The sequence below is a fragment of the Rhipicephalus microplus genome, unplaced genomic scaffold, assembly GCF_043290135.1.
Source record: "Rhipicephalus microplus isolate Deutch F79 unplaced genomic scaffold, USDA_Rmic scaffold_13, whole genome shotgun sequence".
Taxonomy (NCBI): Eukaryota; Metazoa; Arthropoda; class Arachnida; order Ixodida; family Ixodidae; genus Rhipicephalus; species Rhipicephalus microplus.
In genome coordinates this window covers 13,448,127-13,457,663 of record NW_027464586.1, presented here as the reverse complement: position 1 = coordinate 13,457,663, position 9,537 = coordinate 13,448,127, and the positions used below count along the sequence as shown (strand labels likewise).

General features: G+C 42.3%; 1 protein-coding gene across 8 annotated transcripts in view; it reads right to left on the bottom strand.

Moving 5' to 3' along the window:
- The window catches only part of LOC119162964 (uncharacterized), a 205,769-nt gene that overhangs the window by 88,665 nt on the left and 107,567 nt on the right, over positions 1–9,537 (bottom strand). The window contains exon 2 of one of the 8 annotated variants that reach the window (XM_075882635.1): positions 1,218–1,375. The exons of the other annotated variants lie outside the window; for them this stretch is intronic. The gene's annotated coding sequence lies outside the window, so the exon portion shown is untranslated. The remainder of the gene's footprint in view (positions 1–1,217; positions 1,376–9,537) is intronic. 8 annotated transcript variants of the gene reach the window in all.

The following is a 9,537-nucleotide window of genomic DNA, read 5'->3' as shown; positions in this document are numbered from 1 at the left end:
GAAGCACAAACCAACAGGACACAAGAGAGGAGACAAACAAGCGTTTGTTTGTCCCTTTTCTTGTGTCCCGTTGGTTTGCGCTTCCAATTACTTCATTATGAATTTGTACCAACTAGCCCGCCTGTGATCCCTTCTGCATAATTGCTCTAACTGAAACCTGGCTTTACCCAGGCATTGCTGACAATGGAATCTTTCAAGACGCGCACAGATTTTTCATTTATCGCTGTGATCGAGAATCGCGTGTTGGAGGAGGCATCATGTTGGCTGTCTCACTATACCGTCTTATTATCTCCCAGTTAAATCAGTGCTTGAGGTGGTATGGGCACATGCCTGCATATGTCACAAAAGCTTTGTATTTGGTGTCTGCTATTGTTCTCCCAACAACTCGGCAAGCTTTGCTGCCGATTTACCTGACGCCATCGATACCATCACTTCACGCCATCCTAACGCTTTTATTTTTCAGCTGGGAGACTTCAACTTTCCCAACATTTCCTGGTATTCTGACCCTCCGGTATCAAAACCATTTTCTTCAGAAAGCTTCAGTTTCATTCACCTTTGCTCAGTATTTTCTCTCCACCAGGTTGTTTCACAGCCTACTAGGTTAACGAGCAATTCTAGAAACACACTGGACCTTGTGTTAACAAACTATCCGGATATGTTTCGGATTTATCATACCTACCTGGTCTGCATGACCATTTAGCCCTGTCCTTTGAATTAAAGTATTTCCATCCTCCAAAGTGCAAAGTAAATAAGAACCTCCGTTATTTCAACAAAGCCACGTTTGAGGCTATTAATAATGAGCTGTCTAGCTTCGTGGAAGTTTTCTTAGAAGGTTTTGAAAATCGGAGCGCAGAATGTAACTGGGGTATGTTTGCATCAAAAGTCCACGAATTAATTGACAGATATGTTCCTATGCGCACTATTTCCTCCTATTCCAAAGCACATTGGTACACCTTGTACATAAAACGACTATGTAACAGAAAAAAATGATTCTTCCGTTCGGCCAAACACTCTCCCTCTGAAACGCGATGGGACGCGTACAAGAAAGCAAACAATGCATACATTTCTGCACTTAAGACAGCACGCAATAATTTTCTACAAATCACTTTGCCTACTACGCTCAGTAATGACCCAAAGAAGTTCTGGCGGATCATCAACCCCGATCGAGATAGCGAAACTGTGTTATTAGATCCTTCTGGTAAGAAGATTTCACTCACCGACTGTCCTACAGTCTTAAATGAGGTATTTTGTCATAACTTTGTTAAGTCATCGTGTGCCACCTTTTCTGATTTGCAGTGCTTTAACTTTGTAACTATGAACCCAATTATCATTCAACCCCTTGGTGTAGAAAAAATTATCGAATCTCTGAAAGTGCCTGTAAGCCAAAGAATAGATCTCATCAATGCTAAGTTTTTAAAAAGTACCAAGGTATATTCGCGCGTAATTCTGTCAAAAATATTCCAACAATCCATTGACGAGTCCACCCAACTACTTGACTGGAAAATCGGAAGGGTGGTTCCGGTACACAAATCTGAAAGTAAAGCCTCTCCCTTCAACTACCGGCCAATTTCACTGACCAGTATCCAGTCTAAAATTCTTGAACATGTCATTTTCACTAACACTGTAAAGTTCCTAGATGCGAACTCATTCTTTTCAAATGCTCAATATGGCTTTCGCAAATCCTTGTCCTGTGAAACACAGCTGTTTTTATTTACCCATAAATTACACACCATCCTTGATCGTCATTCCCCTACTGATTGTATCTTTTTCAATTTTGCGAAGGCCTCTGAAAAAGTTTGCCATAATTTACTTCTCATGAAACTAAGTTAAACATTGATCATAAGCTACTTTCTTGGATTGAACATTTTCTAAACGGTTGTTTACAATATGTGTCTGCTAACACATTTAATTCCCAACTAAGTCCCATTCATTCTGACGTCCCCCAAGGTTCAGTACTCGGTCCCCTCCTTTTCTCATTTATATTAATGACTTACCTGAATGTATTACATCAAATATTCATTTGCTGATGATTGCGTGCTATATCGAGAAATCTCTGACCCAAACGACGTAACAATTCTTCAGCATGACCTTAACTCTGTATCTAACTGGTGTAAAACAAGGCTCATGGAACTAAACACTACTAAATGTAAAGTCTTACGCGTTTCCCGCACATCTTCTTTCTTCACTACTTCTCTGCTTGAGAACTCCGCTTCTGAACCTGTAACATGCTATCGTTACCTAGGTATTCACATACCTAACACTTCACCTGGTCTGTTCATATTAACAAAATCAAAAAGGACATTCCGCGGGATGAAAGGGGGCATATCTTGGTGCCTACATTACCTAGAAATACGCATCCTGAGCATAAACACGCTTGAAGGATAGAAAGGGCGAAAAGCCTACATAAAAAGTTTGGCAACACCTGCGACGTGGTCTATGTAGATGCAGCAGAATATGAGAATGGCCAAAGCATGGTAATCCTAGCTACAAATATTCAAAGGTATTTCAACGTCAGTGGCAGTGTACGTACAGATAGGGCAGAAGTGGTGGAGGAGGTGGCTATAGCACTAGCACTAGCCTCCACAAAAGCTAAAGTCAAGATCAGCGATTCCAAAACCGCTGTTAAAAATTATGCCAAAGGAAGGATCTCACTGGAAGCGCTAAGAATTCTGGTTAACTTTTCCGACGAGCGGGTAGTTCATATTATATGGGCATCTGCTCACTCCTCCCTTCCCGGAAACGAAATTACACACGACCTGGCTCGAGAACTGGCCGGCCGAAAGGCGCAGCGCAAAGTCTGGGGGCGGAGAAAGACCGCGAGATTAGTTATGAAGAGATCACAAAACACTACAGGCTAGGAAGGGTCCGATTCCCCCCGGCACATACCTCGCTCAACAAGCAGCAGGCGACGGCATGGCACCTCTTACAAACCAACACGTTCCCGAACCCGGTAATTTTTCACATCTACCCAGAGATATACTTAGATTTGTGTAAGTTCTGCAATCAAAGGGCGGATCTCAATCATATAGTCTGGGCTTGCCCCTCAGTGACAGGGCAATATAAAAAAAAAATATAGCAATAGAGAGCAGTGGGAGACCGCATTGCTAAGCGCAGACCCAGAAGTGCAACTCGACGTTTTTCGGCAAGCCGAGGAGGCTGCCAGAGCTGAAGGACTCATGGCTGCCTCCTACGTGAAGGAGACAATTCTTCCACATCTTGCTGTTTTTTTTTTTCTTTAATAAAGTTAATTCCTCCTCCTCCTCCATGCTAAATGTTTGTTAGGTTGTCTCCAACGCAACTTTTTCTTCTGCCCCTGTCCCTCTAAAACTCCTTCTTTACAAAACCTTAACACTAAGTAAACTAGAGTATGTTGCACCCATTTGGGACCCGTCCACTAGTGTACTAACCTCTGCTCTTGATCTAGTTCAAAATGATTCTGTCCACTTTATCCTTGGCAACTACAGTCGCACCGCAAGTATCACCTCAATGAAAGACTCCTTAGAGCTTCCGTCACTCACCTGTCGCCGTAACTTCTCTCGCATATGCCTTTCTCATAAAATATACTACAGTCACACCCTGCATGATAACCTCATTCTTCCTCCATCATAAATCTTCTCTCGTTCTGACCATCCCCAAAAGGTGGGAATCTTGCGATGTTCAACTCGCACATGTTATGATTCATTCATTCTCCGAACCTCACAAGACTGGAACAATCTTCTAGAATCAATCCCGTCAATTGTCCATCATTCTCATTTTCATAAGGTTTTAAACTCAAGTACACTGCTATGCAACTAGCCAATTATGTGATTTTTGTCCTGGCAAACTATCTGATTCTTGTTGTTTGAGGTATAGTGCATCTAGGACGGGACAGAGAAGAAGACACAGAACACATACACAGCGCTACTTTCAACAATGCGGTTTAATCCGAGAAACAGCAATACTTATACCCAAACGTGGCCATCACAACCACGTGCTAGAACCAGAAAACTGATCTACTGCAAACATGCGACATCCAAATAATGCAGTTCTTTCAATGATAATGATATCGATGGCTTGCTTATACATGCGTCCCCAAACTTAGCAATGAATTTCGCTTCTATGATGAGCCTTGTCATTTGGTTAGTGCTTCTTCCGATTATACTGGTGCGATTAAAGAGGGTTGGCACCCGCATTCTTTGCAGTGAATTGCAAGAAAACCCTCAGGCTGTGCTTTGGCCACGTTGTTCTTGTGTTTATTCAGCCTATCATTGATGCATCTACCAGTTTGGCCTATATAGCATGCATCACACGTTAATAGGATCTGGTAGATGACTCCTGTGATGCACGCGACAAACCTAATACGGTGGTTCTTTTCGCACAGACCTTTCTCTGGGCGCTCCAGTTTCGTCTTTCAGCAAAGACTGTTTAGCTTGATAGGTGCCGAGAAAACTACTCGCACATTGCAATGTTCTGCTAATTTTTTCAGGTTATGTGAAACACCATGAATATATGGGATTACAGCTAATCCTTTCCTTGCAGGTGTAGCACATGTTTCCGCGGCTCCGTCGGAGGGGATTTGCCTCAGAAGGCTTTCCGCGACAGAAGTCAGGACGTGTTGTGGGTACCCAGAGTCAGCTAAACGTTTTGTTTGCTCTCTCATGTTTAAAGGCAAACAATGCTGGCAGGACTTCTTCAAGGTGTTAGTAAGGCACATATTAACAATCCCTCGCTTGAAGAGCTTGGAGTGCGCCGAGTTATATGGCAGTATAGATCTGTTAGCACTAGGGTGATAATACCAGCATGTCTGATCATCATTAAAAACGAATCAAACATCTAAAAACTGAATCACATTGTCACATGGCATTTCAAAGGACACTTCGAGGGGTACAAGGCTCCTTTGAACAGCGACTTGGATGCTGGAACACACTTCCTCAAACTGTTTGGTTGAGCTGTCAACAAATAAAATAAAATCGTCTACAAAACGAAAAATTTTTAGAACATTTGACCCTTGTAGTACATCGTTGAGGTCTCTGTCTAACTTAGCTAAGTATAAATTGCTTAAAACCCGAGCGAGACAGGAACCAATACACACACCATTATTCTGAAGATATGCTGATCCTTTCCAAGTAATGAAAATAGACGACAGGTAAAAACAAATAAGCTCAATGAAGCTCGCTGCTGAAACACCTACTTCGTTCTGAAATTTGACAGTTCCGAATTCTCTGTCCCATCCTAGATGCGCTATACCTCGAACAACATGAATAACCAACAAGCCCGCCGTGCAACCTTTGTTGTCTGATTCTTGTTTGGTGTGTTAAAACTGCTCCTGTAACTTCTTTTTACTGTTAATATGCTTTCTCACCAACAGACTGATTCTCGCCTGTATAGTTACAACTTGTACTGGTATTTTTTAGCTAACATTGCATTTACAGAAGAAAGCTTGTATTGTGTTTTTTTTAAATGTAACCCTCCCCTCTATAATGCCTCTGGCCATGAGGGTAAGTCCAAATAAATAAATAAATATGTCTTTTTCATAAAATTCATTATAATAACTACCTGAAAAACAAGTTACTGACGAAACCTTCATATATATCAGCTGGAATTCATCAGCACAATAAAGTTGGAATTCCATCATGCCATACTAAATGTTTTCATGATTCATTCACAACCAGAACTTGTGTCAATTGGAATGGCCTTCCCTTCAACATCACTGATATTAATTTGTTCTGTAAAAAAATTGTAATTTTGTGAATATATTTATGCTTGTTACTGTTTCTATAAATTTCTTTCTCATTATCAAAGTTGTTCTTTTGTACTCCCACTTCTCTTTATTTGTTTTGATATGAGTTTTCACCATCCACGCAGTAGTTTTTTTTTTTTTCCTTTATGCTTTGATGTTTTCTGTATTCTTATGTATCCCCACTCTCTTCTGTAACGCCTTCGGGCACAGAGGGTACAATAAATAAATGAATAAATAAATAAATTGATATGGGAGTTAATTACTCGGTGATGAGTGCTGCATTGGCCAGCCAGCTACGCAAGGTACTGACGTGTGATGCCCCTATATTTATCACTGCTAGAACAATCAGACAATGCACTGTAAGGCTTGAAATCTGTGCGTCGGCCTTTGTAGTTTCTTTCCTTGTGCTGCCCAGATGGTTCCGACAATTTCAGGGGTGAATACAAGCAAGGCACCCCACCATAGCCTACTGTGAAAAGCTCAATGATTTGAGCACCCGTGCGTTGATTGCGACAATCTCCACAGATCATAGGTGTGATGTGGGAGTCACTAACCACATCAACGTATGTAGGTAGACTCCTCAGTTTGGTGTCATCGTTCAGCGACTGTTTCATCACTACATCGAAAGTCTGGCGAACTCCGTTAACCAAACACAGAATCACTGAGCCAACTGTGCAACCGGTGCGTTAACACACTTACCGCGTCTCACAGAAAGAACAGGATGCTGTTTGTCATCAAGTCAAACAAATGCTCGATGACGCTATTCAACCGTTGACAAGTCCGCGGGAGTACCTTGTTGTACTGGTTAAGAAAAAAGATGACTCGCTCTGATTCTGTGTCGATTACTGCAAGTTGAGCTCCATTACTAAGAAAAGCTTATCCCCTTCTTCGTATTGATGACTCCATATATCGCCTACGACATGCCCGCTACTTCTCTTTGATGGATCTCCAAAGCGAGTACTGACAGACTGAAGTTGATGAATGGGACCAAAAAAGAACGGCATTTACGAATTTAAGGTCCTTCCTTTTGTACTATGTTCCACTCCAGCTAACTTCCAGCAAATGATGGGCACAGTGTGAGCTGACTTGAAGTGCCACTCGTGTTTAGTGTACCTGGATGGTATAGTTGTTTTTTCCATGACTTTTGAAGACCACAATGAGCAGCTTCAGGCTGTAATGCAGGCTATTCGCACTGCTGGTTTATCTCTGAAGACGGAAAAGTGTCACTTCAGATACGAGAAGCTCAAATTCTTGGGCCATATCGTCAGCAGTACAGGTGTGTGTTCTGATCCAGAAAAAGCCACAGTAGTTGCTCTGTTCCTGATGTTAAAGAAAATGCAAGATGTGTGGCTATTTCTACGGCTTTGTGTATATTACTGCCGTTTTGTGCCAAATTTTTCTAAAATCGCAGAACCATTGCAACAACTGATCAAGGATGACATTGCCTTTATTGGGGGCTCAGCACAATCCAACGCTTTCTGTGAGCTTCAGCAATGTCTTCAAAAACCACCTATCCTTGGCCACATTAACATAAAAGCAGATATGGAAGTGCACACTGATGCTAGCAACCTTAGTCTCGGAGCCGCTCTTGTACACTTTTACGATGGTGATGAACGCGTTATTGCCTATGCTAGCCGCACGTTCTCTTCTGCTGAGGAAAACAATTCAACAACCAAAAAGGAATACCTGGCGGTGGACAGCTCTTCCGAATCCCCAATAATCACCACTCTCTCTACTGGCTGGCGAATCTTAAGGATCCGTCAGGTTTTCTCGCAAGATAGATCCTCAGGCTGCAGGAATCTGACTTAACAATCGATTAGCGGTTCGGCCAGAAACATGCTGACGCCAACTGTTTTTCCCATGCCCCTGGTTGAGACCACTCCAAAGGACTCTGCGAAAACAACGGTTTCGTTTCCACTCTAGCATCTTTAAAGGCGCCCCAAAAGCAACACCAAGACCCAGAACTGCAACCACTTATCGAATACTTTGCAAGACATCGCCCAGAACTGCCCCGTTAGTTTGTGCATGACGTCATCTTTCTGTCTACATGACGCCGTCGTCTACAAGCACACCTTTCATCCTACGCAAACCGTTCCCCTACTAATAGTTTCTGCTCCTCCCCTGCGACATTTTACGTGCATGCAGAGTAAGAGGATACCCGTTTCTGATCTTTTATTACAGACGGTGAGCTTGCAGCATATTAAGCTTTTGGCGGTGTGCACGGCAGATCTTTTTATCAATGACACATTCTACGTTGTCGAATTCATTGTCCTACCACATGTGTCCAGTGACGTGCTCCTTGGTTGGGACTTCCTTTCTACACATGATGCTGTCGTTGACTGCGCTAGAGCTCAACTCCCTTTGTCCCCTTTCAGTACTACAGTCGTCGACACCCCAAGCCCGGTGTCTAAATTAGTTTTCGCCGCTGACGCCATCATTACTTTGTTCTCTGCCACCCTGGTGTTCGTTTCTTCTGACTCTGTGGTTCGATCGCCCTGTTTACACCATCTGAAGACTGTACACGCTGACGTAACCACATACTACCTTTTGCCATTGTTACCATTGTGCTAGAATGCTATCTAGTGAGCCTAGTTTAGCTGTCCCACTCAAAGAATCGGAAGGTGTTCGATGAGATATAATGGGGCTCAGCGAAGTTAGGAGGACACGTGAAGGTTATACAGTGGTGAAGAACGGACAAGTCTTATGCTACCGTGGATTAATTGACAGAAAATAGCAGTGGGCTTCCTTATAGACAAGAATATTGCTGGCAACTTAGAGGAATACTAGAGCATCACTGAGATGGTGGCAAGTAGCATAATTGAGTTTAGCAAAAGGTACAAGATGAAGGTATTACAGGCCAATGTGCCTACATCGAGCCATGATAATCATTTGGTTGAACACTTTTATGATGAGGTAGAGTCAGCCATTAATAAAGTATGGTCACAGTATACTATTCTTATGGGCAACTTTAGTGCCAAAGTAGGCAAGAAACAGGCTGGAGACCATGCAGTGGGGGAATATGGCATCGGCTCTAAAAATTCCACAGGGAAGTTACTCATAGTGTTCGCAGAACGTAATAACTTACGGATCTTGAATACCTTCTTTAGAAAACAAGCTAAACATAAGTGGACATGGCGAAATCCTAATGATGAAACTAAAAATAAAATAGACTTCATTCTGTATGTACACCAAGGCATTGTACAGGATGTAGAAGTAGTTAGCAAGATTCGATGTAGTGGCCACAAAATGATAAGAGCACGCGTTCACCTAGATGTCAAAAAGCGAAGACGAAAATTGATATGCAAGAAGTCAATTAATGAACTAGTGGTGAGAGCAAAAATGTAGGAATTTAGAGTTTCGCTTCAGAACATATTCAAGGCACAAACGAGATAACCGACGTTAGCGTTGACACAATGAACGATAATCTTGTTGTATTCAGTTTCGGTTTCGCTTCTGTTCTTTTATTCCTAAGGTGTGCATTCACTCATTGTTATATAAACCATATACATGGTTAATAAAAAAAGGTTCTTGTTTTGTACGTCGTGGCGGCTAGAACGCTGACTCCTTTTTCTTAGACACTACATTGGAGATGAGGATGTAGTGAACGTACCCCAAGCAGCTGTGCCCGTCTGTGCCCAGCCAAACATGAGCTTCCCCGGCTTCATTGAGCATGTAGTTGAAGAAAATTTGAGCATGTAGTTGAAGAGCTACAGGAATTTTCTCCTTGAGTCAACTAAGTTGCAATGCAATGTCGTTGAAAGAAACAGTCACATTCAGTGCAAAAAAGCAATTCACAGCCGGCAGCCCATTATCAACAG